We start from the raw sequence: 21365 nt of genomic DNA, 5'->3' as shown, positions 1-21365 counted from the left end.
TTGCGATTCCTTAAATGCAATTCAAGAAAGTAAAAAGATTTGAGATTTTGCAAATCAGAATCGCAATTTACCATCACTTGTAAGGTGATGGTAAATTGCGATTTTCTTGAAAAAAACAGCAAAGTGCATTTTTCAATCCCATGCTACGCACACACATGCCCCTAGGGCATGTGTGTGCGTAACATGGGTGCACATATCAATTTCAGGGGTTCAACAGGGTGTCCTTTGGACACCCCTGCACCCTTGAAATCGCATTCTAAATTTGCAAATCGCTAATTGCGATTCGCAACATGAGAATGTCTTCCCATTCATTCCTATGGGCCCCCAGGCCCATAGGAATGAATGGGGAGGGATTCCTTAATTGCTACTCGCAATTTGCGAGTCTCAATTAAGCACATTTTTCAGTTATTTCTACATGCATAGGCATCTGCGATTTCTTAAATGCGATTCCTTAATAATCGCAATTAAGAAATCGCAAATGACTACAATGATGTCTGTATATCTTATGATGGTATAGTATAAACAGAGCCAGCTTCCTACACTCACCAATACAGTTACTCACACAGCATCTTACTCACACAAACAGCTACTCACATACCCACTTATACACCCCTACAGCCCCTTACACCCAGAGATGCACAAGGATACACACAGCCATACTTCCACTCACATAATATATATTAGAAGTAGTATCACTTATTAGTAGTACACCTAGTATTCTCCTTTAAATTTTGTTGTACCTTAGTTTGATTAACAATCATAAACCCATAAATAATACTTACACTCACTGTCATCAGTGAGGTAATCAGTGATATCACTGATCATGTCATGACTGATGTAATATGCCAGGTCATAAAAAGAGCATTGCGGGAGCATAACTTATAACTACGAATTTCACAGTTTTCTTATGAGAGAAATCTGAGCCTAACTATAGCATTCCTAAAACCTTTGTTTTTTTCAGTGAGCGTATATATGTAGCTACTGGAGGGCACCAGTAGGAAGTTATTGTTAGGACCAAAGTTTCCATAGGAAAAGAATATTTCTTTTGCGAATAACTTTGGCGCTGCTTGAAGAATGTACACAAACTTTTCAGTAAACTTCCTCTTTCTGGTTCAGCTGCTGAAAGTGTCAGGGTGATTCACCAAGCTGGGGATTGTTTGTCTATTGAGATTTTTCAATTTTTGAACATGACTACAGCCAGAACCGCTGAACGGAAGTACACCAAATGTGGCAGAAAAATAGAAGTTGGTCCAGAAAGTGTGATTTTTGTAATTTGGTGTAAATCTGTTCAGTATTTTTAGAGATATTTAAGCTTTAATAATATAGATAACTGGGAGCCCAACAGCCTACTGAAACCGTACTGAAATGTGATTGTCTGGCAACACTTGAACCAAGAAGTGTTAGCAACCATCCTGGCACTCGGTTTGAGGCCCACACAAAATGCAAAAACAAAAACAAAAGCGGGCAGGGTAGAAATACCCTGACCCCTTAGGCCCCTTAGGTCCCAGTGGAGCTCCCTGTTGGGGAGTTCCACTGGGAACCCTCAGGCCCCAAAAAAGCATTCTGTAGTAAGTATTTTCAGCGTGATGCACAGATCCAGCCGAAAAAAGTGCAGCTCCTGCGCTTTGTTTATTATTGGCACCCGGGTGGGCCAGATCCTTGGAGGATTGTTTCAATAAAGAAAGGAAGGTTGCATGGGCCTCCCCCCCTGGGGCTCACGATTGCCTCGGGAACTACCACTTCCCCGAGGCATCTTTATAAAAATGATAAAGTGGCGAAACCACCACGGTCTCCCCCGCTGCCCCAGGAACAGTTGTGCTCTCACCTGTTGTTGCCTCATGACTACCACAGAAGTGAAGACAGGGCCGCAACTTCCCCAGAACACCACCAAATGCCAGAGTATGAACTGGTAAACAAATGATGGTACCCAGGGGGAAGAAGGGGAGACAAAACAAGGAAAGGAGGGAGAAAAAGGGTGTTCTTTGGATAAATGGTCAGGAAGGCAGTAGAGGATCCGGAGGCAGGTGTACCTCCACCAGTCATCAGCTATGTTATAGAAAGAAAGCAAAAGAACATTTAGTATCACACCCTAGCTATCAGGGACTTAAATATGTGATATGATTTCTTACTAATATACCATTTCTTCAGGTTGTTTTAACGTATGGGGAGATAAGACAGCTGAGATCAAAGGACTTACTGGTCCTATCTGCAGTAAAAATAATCTAAAGTCACTTCGTATGGTTAACATAGAACAAGCATAAACTAGTTTCTTAAAGCTTATACTCTGACCTGTATGAGTGGCTTGACGCACATAGAAATGACCCAAATAAGGAAAGTGCTACAAAACGCACTATGTTGAAAATATATAGTTGCTCTCTCTAATTTGAGGAGCCTGGATTACTCTCGATACCCGTCGAGAATCGAGCCTGTTTTACACTCATTGCCACTCATTAAACTATAACGGGGAATAAACAAGAAAACCAAAGAAAGTGCTAGTACTATTTCCTCTAATAATCAGGAAATAATCAGGCATACATCGATGACCAGATTGCTAAGGACCAAAGGTATCAGAAATGCCAGAACCTCAACTACAATATCAGGACGAGGACAAACTTACATAAGAATGCTCCAAATGCGGCGTGCCAGATGGAAATGTCTCAGGAAAGGATCGTACTGCGTTGAACGCCGAAAACCCGACGTGCCCGAAAACGCCACCACTGTGACCCGGAAACCAACAGAGAAGCCCCGGAAATGGAATAGAACGCAAAGCGTTGTTGGGGCTGAGAGGAGGACTTAAGATCAGCCTTCTCTCTTCACGCGCATGCGCTAATGTTCGCGCATGCGCGTAAGGTGTCAGCGGCCATCTTGCCACCCAGCCCGCCGTTCTGGTTTTGCCAATCATGACGGCAGGCACGACAGGAACCACTACCACCTTATAGCTTTATAAATGGAGGGCCTCTTGGACCCTCCGCCAAGCCACAGGGACTGCCACCTCCTGTGGGCTTCATCTATAAAAAAAGGTGCGGGCTGTACGGACCCTCCCCACAGGCCCGGGGGTCTCCACCTCCCTGGGGCTTTCCCCGGGGCTTTCAATCTAAATAATGTGGGGGCCATGTGGTTCCCCCTGCAGCTACAGGGTCAACCACCTCCCTCGGGCAAATTAAAACAAAGGAGGGGGCCGTGCCCCATCCCGGAGCCTGTACCAGCAAACACTGCTCTGCTTAGTGCAAGAAATAGCAGAAAATGCTCTCACTTGCAGCAAGCGGAGCAAAATTGCTTTTGATCAGAGGGAGCTTCATGTTAGCAGCTCCCTCTGTTTAAAAGCAATGCCAGGTCCCGCAGGAAACGGTGAGCCAACAAGGACCCTGGCGGCCTTGAAACTCCCTCTGCGGTACCCAACCATTAGAGAGTAGGTGCCATGAGAGGGACCAGGGAACTCACTCTACGGGCCGGGTCCCGGGGGATGCGGTCAACATATGAGTCATTTTAGATGTCATCAGTGATGCCATCATGATGTCACTGACTATATCATAAGTGATGTAATATGTGAGGCCATAAGCAGTGCATTGAGGGGGCACAAGATATAGTTAGCTCAGCTAACTATAACTGCTGAATTTCACTAGTCTTGTATGAGTGATACTGGAGCCTAACTATAACCTTTGCTATAAGTTAATAAATATATATATATCATCATGTAAACTCAACTTACCTGTTATCATGCTGCTTAAAAAACGAATAATATTAGAATTTTTAGAAGCAAAAATAATGCTCACTGAGCCCCACAACCTTGACGCCTAGCAGGTCGAGCATATCCTTTTTCCTGTCCAGCAGGCCTATCTAGCGCTAGCGGTATGTCGGCTGCTGATGGGTGTGCTAGATACCAGTGTTGCTGCGGAAACATTTCTGCTCTCACCCCCAGAGCACCCAACACTTCTGCAGGGCGTAACCTTTATCGGGCCTGCCACCGGCTGCCAACATCCAGCGGAGGTAGCACCCAGGGGAGGTAGCAACTCTGCCCACCTGCGTCACACAGTAGGGTTGCCGGTGATGCTGCGTGCCTCTTTTTACTGATGATGACTCCTTCCTACAGAGTTACACAGAAATAGATAGACGGTCGTTTCAATAAAAAGGGTTTATTGAACAGCCTTATTTCTTGTGCAAGAGATATGAACTGCTACAATCATAAGAAAGAATGCGAAGTATACGTAAAGCGTTAGCAGCAAAATAAAATAATACTGCAATAGCATGGTTTGCAGGTATGACATGTATTCATAAAAATACATACATAAATAACACAGGCTAAAATATGAATACTCCTCTGGTGCTTCTAGCTAGTTCTACCCCAGTGTACCTAACCTAAGTGTAGTATGAGGTAAGAAGTAGGTACGTTTGTCTATAGTCTAGCTGGGCTATAGTTTAGATTAGTGTTGCCAAGATTTGTCAAAAGTCCCTCTAGGTTCTAGTCTGCTCCATACCTTAGAATGAGTGAGGTTGGGTTCTCTTTCCGAGTCTCGATCTCTAACACCCCACAAGGGGAGTCAGAAACACAGGAGCTGGATTCTCTGCGAGGAGGACAACAGTGCCTGGTCTGTGCATCAGGCGGGGACTTGACTTCCTTCGGAACTTGCCGTGGTGAGCTGCGTCATGCAAGTAGGCAGTCGAACCGTGGTTTGCCATGGTAAGTGAAGGCATATTTATACCTTGAAGGTGTTTAGGAGTGCCAGTATTGACGTAAAAGTCGGGCAGGAGAACGTCATGAATGAACATGTTCATGCATAATAAATAAGTTCTGGGAGAAATCAATATCCAAGCAAGGGGAAGTCCTAAAGGCTTCAGAGTCTGGTTTTCCAAGACCTCGTTGTGACATAGATGAATGGATATAGGTGGCCATGCCTATATTTGGTTAGCATGGATAATGCCTAAATAAGGGTAGGGTTTCTATGCCTAAATATTGGCAATGCAAATTTTGCCTATGTAAGGTCATAAGTCGGGAAACCTATATACGGTATCTAAATCGACACACAACACCCACTCAACTTTCGTATGAATTACATTACTAAATTCTGAACATGCTAAACATATCTAAAATTTAGCTACATATGGATGGCTAAGAACTTGTCTAAAAATACATTGTAAAATGCATAAAAACTGTTGACATGCATACAAATGCATTGGTGCTGTACATATTAGAGTAATGTTTTATTCCAAGCATATATGTACAGTAAAATACTAAATGAATGAACATACACATATATATACATTTATGAAATGGCTTGTAATTACAGAAGAAAAAGGGCCGAAACCATTTCATGTCAAGTTACAGAAAACAATTGTTATCGACAAGGTGACATATAGTCTCTGAAAGTGTTTCAAAGAATTATGTTCTCTATGAATAGTTCTACTAAAAGCAGATTACTGTGCCATAAAAAGAAAAATTATAATTTGGAAAAAAAAATTTATCATATGAAAAAGTTTAGTATTTGTTTTGAAAAAGTGAAGGCTAAATTCAGAGTCTTTCCGGTACACTGTGTGCTGAATCAAAAGTCAATGTATGGGGATGGAGAAAACATGAAATCTTCTAATCCTGTAGACAAAAAGTCATCTACAGTTGTAGGTGAAAGTTGGATTACCTAATTTAGAAGACTAACCGCACAAAGATGAGAAGCATCGCCATCAGCATTGGTCGCATCAGATCATATGTTACCTGCCTGCCTGTTGTTTCCTCTTGTACCTCAGCAGTAGCAATTTGCGGCTGTGAGATCTCAATGAATGCCGTCATCAAGAGTGGTAGCCACTAGAACATCACAGAGCATGGGCCTTTACGGGGTCCAGCAGAGTATCAATATCCGTGGGCATGACTGATGGTATTGTTAGACAGAAGTCTGGCACTCAAAGCAGGCAGCGTAGAACAGGTAAGATGCAATCTTGCCAGATTCGTCTGAATGACAGAAACCATGTGGTATTTAATTCCGGTAGATGAGGTAAACCTAAAGTTTGGACGATGTGCTCACAACACTTCATCTACATTAGAGCTCTCTCTATGCTGCTTGGAGTGACGCTGGTGCTTTGGCTTGCCATATCGGAGCGGTAGGAGCAAAAATAGGATCCCTGCAACGAGACAAAAAAGTAATGGCAGTCCGCCAAAGACAGAGTGCACAAAGTTGGGAATTATTCTGAGGACTGCTTGAAAAGGTGCTAACAGTCCTGAACACATGGTCTTAAATACATGTACAATACTGCTCGTATCAGATATATTTAAGATACGTTCCAACATTTCTGAGAAATGTATAGGGCAGTTTGTATTCAAAAGGGCTTGTATCTTGGCAGAAGTCCTTGCGACTTGTAAATCATAGGTTTCTTTGGCCGAGGTCAGTGGCACAGTTTGTTGCAAAAGAATGGCCTTCATTCTGCTTAGCATATCAATTTGTATAGAAGAGATGTTCAGTGAAGGCCATAGAGGTGACTCCCTGACTGTCTGTATTTGTGGAAACAAGACTTGCATACAGCAAGCGAGCCTGGATGTAACTGTTACTAGATATGGGATACCTGGCAACATGCCACAGCAACTGTGATCATTCAACATGAGGTAACTTCCATTTGAAGGTTGTCCAAAAATTGGATTAATCACTGCAGTTGGTGAGCCTTGCAGGTGACAGGATAAGTTTGAAGTGAAACTATTGCAGGTCCTGTGTAAATAAATACCCTGACAAAGGAGAGAACCGCTTTGTGCGTTTTCACAGTTTGTACAGTTAAGGAACCCTTCACGCCCCCCACTCCAATATCTATGTGTGTAAGGTAAATCCCAAGATGTCTTGTTGTATATTTTACCCAACCTTTCATATTTGCCTGCTGGTATATGTTTTAGGCAATACTGAAAATGTAAAATTGTAACAGGCAGAGTAATTTTACCATGTATGAGCCACTCAGTAGCTAGTTTCCCTGCCACCATGAATGGTAATTTGTCCAGTTTTTCAATGCTCAGCATCATATAGTCTGCTCCCCTTTGTGCCTGTTTGATCTGTTTATCAGTGAGATTGAATTCTGAAAACAGTGAAGTTGTGTTGATTAAACACCAAGGCAGATAGCCTGAACACAAGTTTTGTAGCGTCCAGCCTAATAGCATGATAGAACGTAGCTGTGACTGACCATGTTGCAGCATGACCAAGTCTTTTTCCATGATGCCTATGGCAGAAGATACAATGCTGTCCAATGAATACATCTTGGATGACAGAGTCGTTAACCCATTGTCTACTACAGAGAGAGATTTCTCAAACTCAATACAATCGATTTCTCGTCTTCGTTCTGCAGTCTCTGCTTGGATAATCTTCCATATTTCATTATGAGCAGCGTAGACACCGGCATATATGAAACGCTTTTGATGCGGTTTTCTTGATCCCATCAAGAATTCCCTAAGATCTGCGCCTACTTAAAGTAAAGATAAGTGTTGTTTTACATCCTGTAGTGTAGCTTTCTGTACCCAATCAAGGCAAAGTTTCCCTACACTGTATGTTGTTACTACCCCTGGATGTTGTCTTTGAACATAGTGTGGATCTGGCCTATTGATAGCGAAACCCTGTGTTTTCTTCAGGAATCGATTTTGACAGTTGTTTGTGTCTGTGGGCCAGAACAACCATTTTTTCCATTCTGGATCTGATCTGTTGTGATGTAAAATATTATGTACGTCGACCTCCCCCGTGTAGTGCTTTTGCTTGCAGGTGTAGGTATGGTCGGTGTGTTCGTGTCTTTGATCTTGGCTAACCCAAGGCAAGACATTTGTTGGACAGTGTAATTCAAAAACATAATTTGCTCAGGAATAATACAGGCTCAAAACAGAGCTTCTACCCCCTGCACTTGACAATATTTTGTACCCCAGACAGTTTTGTCTCAATGTTGTCTTTCCAAAAGTTGAAACCCTGTCTAGACAGTTGAGCAATAAAGTCTGCAGAATAAATCTGTTTTGTATTGGTTAACACATTTTTCGTTGCTGTCTTGTTCACATTCTTAAAATAAAACGATTCTGGATTTGATAAGTTGAACCCTGAAAAATATGGAAACTTCATTGCAAAAGTTTTTGAGCTACCCTTTGGAGGTGTAGGACAATGTACCCATTGGTTATACATACATACATTTCTAGGTGATGCTGTTTTATGCAAAAAAATGAAGACCACAATGGTTATACCAATACATTTGTTCATAGTCTGATGAACCATCTGAATATTCATGATTTGTGAATACTGCAGACATTTCTAGATTAGACATCATGTTATTAACAATCTTGAAGTCCCAATAATCAGAAAAGGTACTAGAGGTAATAAAGTCACTTAATGAAATTTTAAGTAAATGTGGAATCTTCAAATGTTCTGTCTGGCCAAAAATGTCATATTCAGTTCTGTCCCAAACTATACCATCTTGTATAGGTACGGCTGTGATGACCACTGCTGACAATTCTCTTGCTTCACAATGGGATGATTTGTGTGGCTGGAGAAGTAAGTTCACTGTTTTACTTGCTGTGCCCATTTGAATATAGCTTCCATTTATCAGCATACCCAGAGTTATTACCAGAGCTAACCAAAGTAGAAAAATAATATTTCCAAAATAATCCATAGTTCAATCCAAGGTGAAACCAGATAAGTCTTTTTCAGGAGATGAAAAAAGTCTGTTGCTTGTTCGTTGAAAGTTCTTTCTGCTGGCGTCGTTTCAGGTTCGCTGAGATCCTCAGAAAACGTATCAAAGTTAATGAAATAGCCAGAGGCAGTTCTGTCAATGGTTGGAATTGCATCAGGATTCGTTGAAATCGCTAAAACCATCTGATCACGTGTTACTTCATTGTAGACAGGTGAATCAGGACGAACTGTTATTTGAGTCTCAAGAGGGACGAGTTCCATAGCTTTGTTGCTTATTCCTTAATTTCTCACTGTAGAATCTTCAAAGGTCTTGAGTCTCTCAGTTTGAACCTCTTGGATTGTAGCTAGTGGAGTGTGTCTGCTACATGGTCGGAGTCCACTTGACCTACTGCTTAGTATCGGCCACACCACATAGTGTGGTTTGATCAGGTCTATGGACACAAATCTTTTCTCCTTTTTACCAGAAAGGGGCGGCAGTAGTACTGCTCTCGATCTGTGAATTGCAAGGACAGGTTCTGGTTGTCTGTAAGAATGCCCAAATTTCTTTCTGTCCGTGATCTTTTATCTGACTAGATCACCAAGCTTTGGGATCCAGACAGGCCTTGCTGGGATGGTTGGTTTTTCCCCAGTGGTGGTTGGCTTCTGGAACACGCTGCTTTGTTTTGATATTAGTTCAGTTAAGTCCTGTAAAACAGCCAAACTATTTTTGTGCCTTTCAAGGTCCCGAATCAACATTCTAGTTCCAAATAGGACTTCATATGGAGTGACACCCCCTAGAGAACTTCTTGGCAAATTGTTTAAAGACCGTTGGACCCCATAAAGATGTTTGACCCACCCATCACCTGAACCTAATGCCCTAGCTTTTATAGACTGCTTCATGTCCCGGTTTTTAATTTCCACATCAGAATCTTCCTCAGGATTGAATGGAGAAGAATACCGCAATGCTACACACACACTGGCCATGGGTTTTTTGTAAGCCGAAGAGCTAAACGCAGGGCCCTGGTCAGAGTGTAGTGTGCCAATTGCGTATGTGCCGATAAAGACTCGCAAATCTTTTACAACAGTTCGAGCATCAGCCGAGCGCTGAGGCCACATCCAAAGGAACCTTGAACACGAATCCACTGCAACCATGATATATTTATAGTTACCATCACTTTGTAAGGGTCCGCAGTGGTCCAGGTAAACACATGCTAATGGTTTATCTGAAATTAACAGGGGCGTCTGCGCAGGACGTTTCACAGTAGAGACTTTCATCTTCTGGCATATTTCAAAGTCCAAAACATAATTTCTGGACTGTTTCCTAATGCTTAGCCTTCAGTATCTATATTTTAATAATGATACTCTGGCGGAAACACCTCCATGAGCAGAGGCAATCCCTTCATGTGCTGCTAGGAACAGTCCTAATCTATGTTCCATGTTTGGTATTACCCTATCTCCTACTCCAGGGATCCGAACAAATGGAACATTGTTCGCATCAATTGTATATGAGTATTTGAGTGGAAACCTTTTAGGTAACGCTGCACCTCTGCCTTTGCTTGAAGTATTGACAGCCAGTATTATTTCACTGTCTATTTTTGTTTTCGAACGATTGATTGCAGCTACAGAAGCCGTTTGCACAGCCCCTTTCGCTGCTTTTTCAGCCAATGAATTCCCTTAAACGTTAACGCCATTACGTTGATGACTCAGCGTGTGTATCACATGAGTGGTTTGTAGTCCGTTTTGCAACTACCACTTTTTCCATCTTTGAAACCATTTTGAAGCTAATTCTGAAAATATTCATTATATGATTGAACACAGTAAAAGGAATCGCACAGTACAAGTGTGGGGAATTCGCGATTCGTATTTTCAAGTTCCATTTTGAATGCTTGTAGTTCAGCTCACTAAGCTGTACAATATCCTAGATATTGTGTTTTTGTGACCACAGGCCTAAATTTGCCATCAAGCATACGACCTTTAACGATTGCGCATGCTGCACTATAAGCTTGTTTACCCCCGAGGCCGGTTGTGCAGATCCACCAGTATAAACTATAAATTTGTACTGGTCAAGAGGGAGAATTTCAGTAGGCAGAGGACATTTGTGTTCATATTGCAGGAATGCTTGTGTTTTTAAATAAGGATCAAAAACATATTCAACATCAGTTGCAGCAAGAGAATTAACCCATTGTATCCATCTTGGATGTAAAGATGTTGCATTCAGAATGATAGCTTTTGTAACTGCCTCTAAGGCTGGTACAGGAGTTACGACCATAATGCGTCCGCATTGACCCGGAATGATTCAGATCAGTAAGTTGCATATGTTTACACGTGTTTGTAAGTGTTTTATTGCTAACATGTCAGCTTGAAGTGATTGCAGAATATCTGTATGTTCCTGTGTCAGGTTGGATTCATTCGTAGAGAGGTTTAACCCTTTCTGCATAGTTTAGAATGTATGTTCTTCCAACATTTAGGAAACGAAGAATGGACTGTAAATTTCTCATTGTTTTTAGAGGTTGGAGCAGCGCACACTTTTCAAAAAACGTGGCTGCTAGGCTTTTGCCTTCATTTGATAGTTCATATCCTAGGAAAAGGCCGTTGAGATGGGCAGTTCTTGATTTGTTTAAATAGAATGTATTCCTTCGGAGGCGAATTTCTGTGTGTTTTTGTGTCCAAATTACTGTTTTAAAATCAGGTTTGATTAATTCGTAGAGAGGTTTTACCCTTGCTGCGGAATTAAGAATGTAAGTTCTTCAGAAATTTAGGAAACCTAGAATTGACTGTAAATTTTTCAGCATTTTTGGAGGTTGGAGCAGCGCACACTTTTCTAAAAAGTTGGCTGCCAGGCTTTTGCCTTCACTTTATAGTTCATATCCTAGAAAAAGGACGTTGAGATGGGCAATACTCAATTTCTTAAAATTGAATACATACCCTTCAGAGGCGAAGCCAAGTATAATGGTGTTCACCCTGTTCAAGTGCCTGTTAAGGTCATCGTCTGTCAGATAAATATCATCGACATATGACAATGCCTCGTCATCATAAATTGGTAGTTACTCTGTTACCCTTGCTGAGAATAACCCTGGACTATTCTTGAATCCCTGTGGGAGACAACAGAATTGACGCTGGGTCCCAATTATTAACAAAGCTGTCAAATACCTACTATCAGGTGCTATGTTTTGACAAAAGAAACTGTTAGAAATATCTAATGTGGTTTTATATTTTTTACGCACAATGTTACTCATTAATACTGTAGTATGTGCATTTTGCACTGCAAATGTTTTACAACAAGAGTTTAGGAGTCTGTGAGCCAAAACTAGACAATATGTATTGTCTGGTTTGGAAACAGGAAACAAAGGATTGTTCATTGATGAGGTGCATGTTTCAATCACCCATTGGTATTCAAGTTGATCTAAGATCTCCCTGACCTGTTTTTTAGCTTCTTGCTCATTCGCGTACTGCCTTTTCGTAGTTGGTTGATTCTTTAACTGGATTTTATGGTGAGGTGAGTCCTCATCCAATCCTACATGATTTTTGTATATTGCTGGGGCTTGGGCAACTGCCCATTTCCTGGCATAAGTAAATGTACTGGAACATGGTTGGAGAAGGCTGGCATAATGATGTCTTCGCCATGTAGGCCCTCTCTGACAAATTCTGGGGGCTAGTCCCGTTCTGCTAGAAGTATATCATAACCCTTTGAAAGTCGCTCCCAAAAGAGTGCTTTCACTTTTCTTGGTATGTCTCCCTCTATCCTGAGTGTTAATTCATATAACCTTTGTAGAGAACTAACCGTGGTGTCTTCAGTCTCAACTTGAATGTGTTCATTCAGGTCCACTGTCTCCAGAAGTCCCTTCAGGTTCTGGTGAGCTATTGATACTTTTGCTGCGCTGTCCAACCGTGTCTGAGCCCATTCTCCGTTCCTGAGCTGTGTTTTCAGAATCCTTGCATGTCTGATCTTCAGACCTGCTACTTTATTTTTGGAGAATTTAGGTTTTTGTTTGTTTTTCTGAATGTGTTGATAGTCTTTGGACTTCACACATTCTTATTTTTGATCTGATCGTCCTCTTGTTGTGGATGTCTGTGACTATATCTGACAGGTACGAGAGGAACATTTATCAGTATCTTGATACCTGTCAGGTTTTCTCAAATTACCCCTATTCCTGAGGTTACACCTCCTTTCAGAGGGCTCCTTTTGAGAAGACCTACCTCGGATTGAGAATCTTTCTCTTTTGAATGTTGTTTGTTATTTTCCCACTTCTTTTTAGAAAGGGTAGGATTGTTTTTAGTAAAGGCCTTTTCAGGACTTTCGGACAGTTGCAGTTTAACTGGTTTCCCACCCAAACTGTCTCTGCCTAATTCTTCATAGGATTTTTAAATTACTCTGGCTAGATCTTGTGGTTGTTCTGTTACATCAAATTCCCTTAATTTCTGGCGGATTGCCACTGATGCTGCTTCTCCTTTCATATTAGATAATATTATTGTTGAGACCTGGTTGAAATTTTTCATTAACTTCATACCTAAATTCAGAGCAGGCTCTTCCCCGTATTCGTTTTGAATCTGTTTCAGGACGTCAGGTATTACCGCCATAGATGGAACACCATGTGTTTTAGTGTATATAGCAGCAAACACTGTGCCCTAAGTGGTGCAGTCTTCCAGATGTGGTGTTATCCCCATTGGTAAACAGATTGTTAGAATTCTTTGTTTTTCATAAGGGCTGGTATTAGGAAACACCGCTTCGATTTTTTAGGTATCCAAAACTGAATTTGTTCATGTTTTGTGGGCATTTTACCCATGACTGCATATAAAGTCTGAGGTGTGATTTTTAGCGCATTCCTCTGGTGAAAGGTTTGTCTTGGAATGGCTATTGTTGGTTGGACTGTGAAAGTCCGTATGACATATTGAACCAGTTGTCTATAAAGTTTAATTAACTCCTTGAGTTGAGTAAGTAATTCTACATCTGTCATTTCTTCATTGTAAGGATGAGGTGTGTAGCCGGCTAAAATCGGCCATGTTGCTCCTGGTCTACCTAGTCGCCCCAGCCTGGTAATGTGATTTGAATGTTTTAGGGCGCCTTTGAACCAGAGATCATGCACCTGGTATGTGAGTGGAATTTCAATATTCTCAAAAGGAATGTATTCCTCAGGTGGAGCATCTTCTTTGTTGAAGTGAAACGTTGTAGTTATTGGATTTGATTCAGGAAATACTATCCATGAGTAGAATACCTCTGTCTGGTGAGATTCATGTGCCTCTATCACATAAACTGCTCTACCACCTCTTGGTGTTAGGCCATGTTTTATAAGTTTTAGAGTGATGGCTCTCCTTAAACTTGGTGCGAAGATTTTCGCATTTTCATCGGCATCGGTAAAACCTGTATAATCAGAAGCTACCACGACATTGTCGGGTACAACTTCGTTGTTAATGCCGTCTTCGGCCATTGTTTAATGAAAGTTGCAGAGCAAGTTTCAAGGGAACAAAGATAAGGTGCACTATATTTTGGAACACTGTATCCTTCAACATTGAACAAACCAAAAAAGCTAATACATAGGATTTTCGTCCTACTCAGCTATGGCGGATATTATCCCTACCCACTCCAGACATCTTATGGAGGATTATGAGTAGGGGTCTCTGAGAAAAACACAACTGAGTTACTTCAGTATCTGGTGTTAAATTAGTGCCTTACCAAACCATTGGGCACCATGTAGTGTAGTTCCTATATCCCTGATAGGCTCTGCACATTGGAATAATATACACTATAGTTTTGACATAGGACTGAGGTAGGTCACTATGTCTCTATCGAGTACATTAAACTTGTGTGTGCCAACTAACTCAGAGGTCACTAGAAACTTCTCAAATAAACAAGAAGGGATTAGCTTCTGACAACCGCATAAACATGACAACTTTGTTTCCCTTAGAATCGGAACAATCTCAGAATCGTGGAAACAATAGATAACAGTTTCACTCAGTCAATCATGCATGCTTCATTTCTACAGTGTTACACAGAAATAGATAGACGGGCGTTTCAATAAAAAGGGTTTATTGAACAGTCTTATTTCTCGTGCAAGAGATATGAACTGCTACAATCGTAAGACATAATGCGAAGTAAAATATGTACAGCGTTAGCAGTAAGATACAATATTATTGCAATAGCATGGTTTGTAGCTATGACATATATTCATAAAAATACATACATAAATAAAACAGGCTAAAATGTGAATAATCATCTGGTGCTTCTAGCTAGTTCTACCCCAGTGTACCTAACTTAAATGTAGTGTAAGGTAAGAAGTAGGTGCTATTTGTCTATAGTCTAGTTGGGCTATAGTTAAGATTGGTGTTGCCAAGCTTAGCCAAAAGTCCCTCTAAGGTCTAGTATGCTCCATACATTAGATAGAGTGAGGTTGAAATCTCTTTATGAGTCTCAAACTCTAACACCCGCAAGGGGAGTCAGAAACACTGGAGCTGGATTCTCTGTGAGGAGGATGACAGTGCGTCAGGCGGGGACTTGACCTCCTACCGAGCTTGCTGTGGAAGGCAGCGTCGTGCAAGTAAGCAGACGAACTGTGGTTTGCCATGGTAATGAAGGTATATTTATACCTTCAAGGTCTTTAGGAATGCCAGTATTGACGTAAAAGTCGGGCAGAAGAACGTCATGAATGAACCCCTAAGGAATAGATGTTCATGCATAATAAATGAATTCTTGGAGAAATCAATATCCAAGCAAGGGAAAGTCCTAAAGGCTTAAGAGTCTGGTTTTCCAAGAACTTGTTGTAACATAGATGACCGGATGTAGGTGGCCATGCCTGTATTTGGTTAGCATGGATACTACCTAAATAAGGGTAGGATTTCTATGCCTAAGTATGGGCAATGCAAATTGGTATCTAAATCAACACACACCAAGGCAGGCGCAGGCAAAACAAAATGGGTGCAAATTGCCCTGAATTTTTTAACATGGAACATGCTGCCGGTGCTAAATTGCAGCTTGATGTGCATTTTCTGCCCATTTGTAGAACTCTGTGCACTCTCCAGGGTGAACTTCTACAGGTTCCACCAAGGACGAGTGATACAATAGGAGATGATGGATGGAGCGTTTGAACAAATCAAACACTCACCCCCAGTCAACAGATCTGGGTTTAATCCATCACCATTCTTTAGCTCACTCAGCCACCCCAGTTCAGACATGGCCATATGCAAATCCGTCTGACCCTGTGCCTCATGGGAACAGTCCAGCCCGAACTGCCAAGCCATTTCTTCCCTGGACCGGAATCAAGCATCCTGGGACCGGTTTCGGATTCATAATCCTCATCAGCCAGGACGAGTGACAATGTTCTAAATATTTATTAGAAATCTTCATTACACAGAGTATTTGTCTTCAACCGTTGTTGTGCTGTTGCCGTGCTGCTTGAGTACTTCCATGTGAGAGAACAGGGCCCATATTTCATAAGATTTTGCATTGGGTTTGTGCCACTTGTTTGGTGCCGCAGAAGCGCAAAATCTATTTTGGGATTTACAAAGCCAAATAAAGCCTTAGTTGCATGGCTTTGCGCAGCTCTGTAAATAAAAAGTAATGCAACAAAGTGTCATACCTCAAACCAGAACCACAGGAGTTGATGATGGTCCCAACACCCCTCCACCAGTGCACCGCCCAAGGACTAAACTTCAGGGCAGTACACTAATAGGGGGGGAAAAGGAAGTGGAAAAGAGAGAGCGAGAGCCTCGTTCTAGATGTCGTTTATGCAGTTGGATCAGCCAAGTTGGTACACTTCTTAGCTCTGTGCCTGCAGTGAAGTAAGATTTAATAAACAACAACCCTACAACACACTATGCTAGATTACTTAATATAGATATTATTAATAAGCTCTAAATTACCCAATTGGCTTAAGGCTATTGCTTCTCTCTGTAATGTTGTAGTACCTTAATATTGATGCACCTGGAATTGAAACACTGAATTATTAACAGTCTTTCATTCAAGCCTTTCCTAAATTTTGCTATTTAACTTGCTAATTACCCCTTAAAACAACGGGTGAATTGTTGAACCTAAAATATTTGCTTGTCTACTCTTCTCTTATAGTATTATGTCAACAATTGAGAACGATACAAACCAGACTTGTCTTTCTTCAGATAATGTCCGATTAAATAACTAGATATCAAAATGACGACTAGAGACGGTGTCTATGGACACCTCTTACCACCGCCACCTCTGGAACTACTATAGGAATGCGCTAGGATCTTGACACAACGTCTTCTTGAAGAAGTTTCCTTGCCGAGCAAGTTCCTCGTTGTCCCACATTGCGCATGCGTTGTTGGCTTCCAAACTCTAACTACTAGAAAAAAGTTTGCTATCGCGACTCTAGAAAACAGGAATAATACTCCAATACCAAGATTAAGATAACTACTGACGGAGTTTTTAACAAACGCAGCTTGCTTCGTTAAATCAAAGGTTGAAGTGCGCAGTTCTATAGTAAGCTCACGCTTTTGGCACCTGGCTTGCCGCCAACCACTTGAACACTAGAACGCTGACTTCCCACTTTGATGGTGTGGGCGTCAGCCATTTTAGACTGTTGCAAAATCAACAAATATTGCTTCAGAAAGAGTTTTGTCACTATTATTTTGAATTGCTTGCAATAACGTTTCTGACTGCTTTGATTTTTAATGTTCATTGGACTATGTGGAATCTGGCCAATCGTGACACAAAGTGCATAGCTATGTCTTGCATTATTTAGCTTCATCAATATAACAACAGGGGAGAGGAGAGATGCAGTGGATTCCGTTTCCCCGAACAGAATTACATAAACAAAAAGAATCCACACAAAGATGTTATTGTAGTGGTCCCTACAATGGTGGGGAGCACACAGTGTTCTTTTAATAACCTTCACACACCAAAAGGACCCTTGGTCTCATGCTTCATCATTGGGGTCTTCGCACCCCTCTACGGGATGCGGCGTGCTGCTAACCAGCGAATACTTGGGAGCACTTTTATTTTGGCTATGTGTGGTGTGTGAAAGGGTTGTATGTTAAGTGAGTGGTTGGTTCGAACAGATGAATAAGTGATTTATTAAAAAGTGCCTGGTACGTGAGGTCTAATAACTTTAATAGGTCTCCGTGCTGGTACTATTTAAAGGGTGGCATTGAGATATTTTGTATGTTAATGTACAACACCTTGTGTGTGCGTCATCAACATAATTCGAAGCTAGGCTTATTCTTCTGGACAGGGTGCACAGATCCCCACCTTACTCACGTCAGTGGGTCACTAGCATTAAATAATTAACAAGATTCTGTTTACTATTGGCTGTAAAAGTGGCTAATATGTGCCTACTTATGTAATAAAGGATATCTACAATAAGTAGCTGGACACAATGGGGAAAAAACAAAAAAAGAAGCATATGGCATTATAGTCTCAAAATATCCATCATGCTGGTTCAGTGACCTAGAGAAAAATATGTCATTCTATTTATGTCGGTGCCCTGTGGAAAAAAGGACAAATACAAGACACACATACAAATAACATAAAACACACGCTCTATTAGGATACCCATGTGATGATCAGGGATCTAGAGACGTTAATGGGGATGTTTTACAAAGAGAAAAATCGTCAATAATTCATTTTGGTGCATACTTGCTGCCAAAGCTGTGGCTAGCTTCATGAGCCTCCAATACGGTGGGGGTAAAATGCTCAATGGCATCCTGTGAAAAAAGCAGACGGGTAAAGAAAACAGAATCAAAACTATTGCCTCATGTTTTACTCACTTGGTGAAAGAAGTGGCCCTCTGATCTATCTCAACTGATGTCATACTCACTAAAGCAGGAGAATCCCGGTGCTTGTCTGCCCCCAACCGTGGCTCCGTCGGTAATGTTTGTAGCCCGGTATTTCACCATTAAATACACCCATCAATCAACGTTAATTGGTGTAAACCGGAAAACCCCCCGGCCAAATAAGGTGTTTCCGGGTTTTTTTACCTCCTCCTACTGTTATTGCCAAGTAGTGTGAGCTACACGCACCTGCGCGCTAGAAGGGACAGCTTGTGCTACTGCGCCGAAGGAGGAACCGTGTTAGACTGTTCTTGCGCATGTGCAGAGTGTTCTAGGTTGCTGCGGGAGGGCAAGTGTGAGATAGCACATGCGCCGAGTGTTCTACTGCGCTGCAAAAACTTATAGGGGAAATCCTTGCTAGTTTTTTATATTGGTTTGTTAAAAGCCTAATAAAAACAACAGTGTCTGCGCAGAGTATAGCAGAGATCATATTGTGAACTAGTACCCTTGAAAAAAGGGGGGGCCGTTTTATAGCAGGTCAAAATCACACAGCTGAATTTATCAAAGCAAAGTCATAAGTGTGCTGGGTGGTGGCCATGCTCAGATGGTAAGTACAGTCTCCATAGAGCCAGTTAGTCTAACTATATAATTAGTACAATGGATACCCTAATGTTGCCCCGGTCAAAGTAAAAGTACAAAATCCTGGTGCACTTTACTGGGGTGTTCAATGTGATGTGAAATGTACCACAGGCTGCCGGCCAACACCTTATTAGAATACAGTTTGGGAACTGGCTAGTTAAGCTGGCCCCAAGAAATGTCGTCATTCAGCCCGTCAATGTGGGTGCCTAAACGGAACACCCAGCTTTGTTCTATCTCTAAAAGTCCCTTCTCTGTGGGCAATTGCTCGATTATGGTCCAATTCAGATAATTTACACAGTGCATTTCGGTCAGTAAATGAGATGCCATCTTTGTTGTGCTGTTTTTGCACCTCACATTACTCTTGTGTTCATTGATACTGGTCTTTGCGGGTCTTGTTGTCATCACAATATATTCGAGCCCACAAGGGCAAGTGATCATGTATATGACGTGTCTACTGTTACAATTTGTAAACTTCCTCTGCTCCCATGTATTACTATTCCTGAAAGTCAGGTGCCTACTTCTTTTTAGGTCTCGCCTGTTGTCGATGCGCATGCGCATCGAGCAAAGCGAGACTATTGCGAGTTATCCACACTTTATCTGCACTGCAAGGAATCGTGGCGATTCCTTGCAGTGCCCGTGAGTTTTAAGGTCAATGCGCATGCGCATTAAGCTTATGCGCATGCGCATTGACCTTAAAAGTCACGGGCGCGTGCACGTCCGTCTTTGTTTACCCCTCCGCCCCCTCCCGCCGTGTCGCATTTCTCCTCCCCCTCCCCTCTCTTCCTTCCGTCGTGTCGCACCTCTCCCCTCTCCGCCCCCTCCCCTGCCCGCCCCCTCCTGCCGTGTCGCATTTCTCCTCCCCCTCCCCTCTCTTCCTTCCGTCCTGCCGTGTCGCACCTCGCCTGCACGTTTTCGGCAAGGAACTTTGCCAGCGCTTGTTTCTCCGTGCAATTAATTAATGTTCTTACTTATAACTGCTGAGTTTTTCCTCTTTCACAAGAAGGCATGGCGAGCATTGTACCGAATCCCGCCCTTGGGTGAATTTAAACCCACTGTGCCAGGAATTGTCTCATAACTAAATCAACGCCCTTATTGAGATAATTAACACGGTGTGCTTGAATTTCCTTTTCAGTTTAAGCATTTGGAGCCGCTCCGTAAACACACCAGAATATTTTTTCCCATTTTATTCCTATTTACGCTACCACAGTTACCGCATTTTGCCTGTTAATGCCCTTAACAACGAGGATGTAAGAAGTAACTTGTGCAACACACAAGAATAACACAGAGGTGCCTTAGTACACTGCTCCTGCACGTTTTCGGCAAGGAACTTTGCCAGCGCTTGTTTCTCCGTGCAATTAGTTAATGTTCTTACTTATAACTGCTGAGTTTTTCCTCTTTCACAAGAAGGCATGGCGAGCATTGTACCGAATCCCGCCCTTGGGTGAATTTAAACCCACTGTGCCAGGAATTGTCTCATAACTAAATCAACGCCCTTATTGAGATAATTAACACGGTGTGCTTGAATTTCCTTTTCAGTTTAAGCATTTGGAGCCGCTCCGTAAACACACCAGAATATTTTTCCCCATTTTATTCCTATTTACGCTACCACAGTTACCGCATTTTGCCTGTTAATGCCCTTAACAACGAGGATGTAAGAAGTAACTTGTGCAACACACAAGAATAACACAGAGGTGCCTTAGTACACTGCTGAGAGAAAAAGGTGTGTGTGGCTTTTTTGTTTCCATTCAAATCATCTGTGTTGGAACTGCTTTTGCAATACAAATGAACTCCGTTTCCTGTACGGTGCCAAAACCCATAAATTTGCTGGATCATTTAGCGCTCAAGTGGGTGACAAATTATACAGATGCGCATTATATTTGCGCTGTGTGCTCAAAGTGTTATTTCACCTAAATTTAACAATCGAGGAAAAAGCAATGTTTTTACACCTTTTATTCCCTCATTACAAGGTTTGGGTCACTGTTCTCACCAGAGAGTAACCGTGGTAACAGGAGTGCCAAACACAGGTCAGCTTAATGTGCTTCCAGTCCCAAATGCACGCTGATGTAAGATAGACTGTAGAACCATTTCCACCATTTTTTTTCTACTAACGCTTATATTCAAATGCACCATTGGCTGATGTTCTCCAGGAGTTGCCACATAAGAATTATAAGAATCAGTGACCAATGAAACGTAATTTTACCCTCAACCCCTCACCCACCCTCAACCCCTCACCCACCCTCAACCCCTCACCCTCACTCACCCTCAACCCCTCACTCACCCTCACTCACCCTCAACCCCTCACTCACCCTCACTCACCCTCACTCACCCTCACTCACCCTCACTCACCCTCACTCACCCTCACTCACCCTCACTCACCCTCACCCTCAA

Source organism: Lissotriton vulgaris, chromosome 3_1, assembly GCF_964263255.1.
Source record: "Lissotriton vulgaris chromosome 3_1, aLisVul1.2, whole genome shotgun sequence".
Classification (NCBI taxonomy): Eukaryota; Metazoa; Chordata; class Amphibia; order Caudata; family Salamandridae; genus Lissotriton; species Lissotriton vulgaris.
This window is presented reverse-complemented; position numbering follows the sequence as displayed.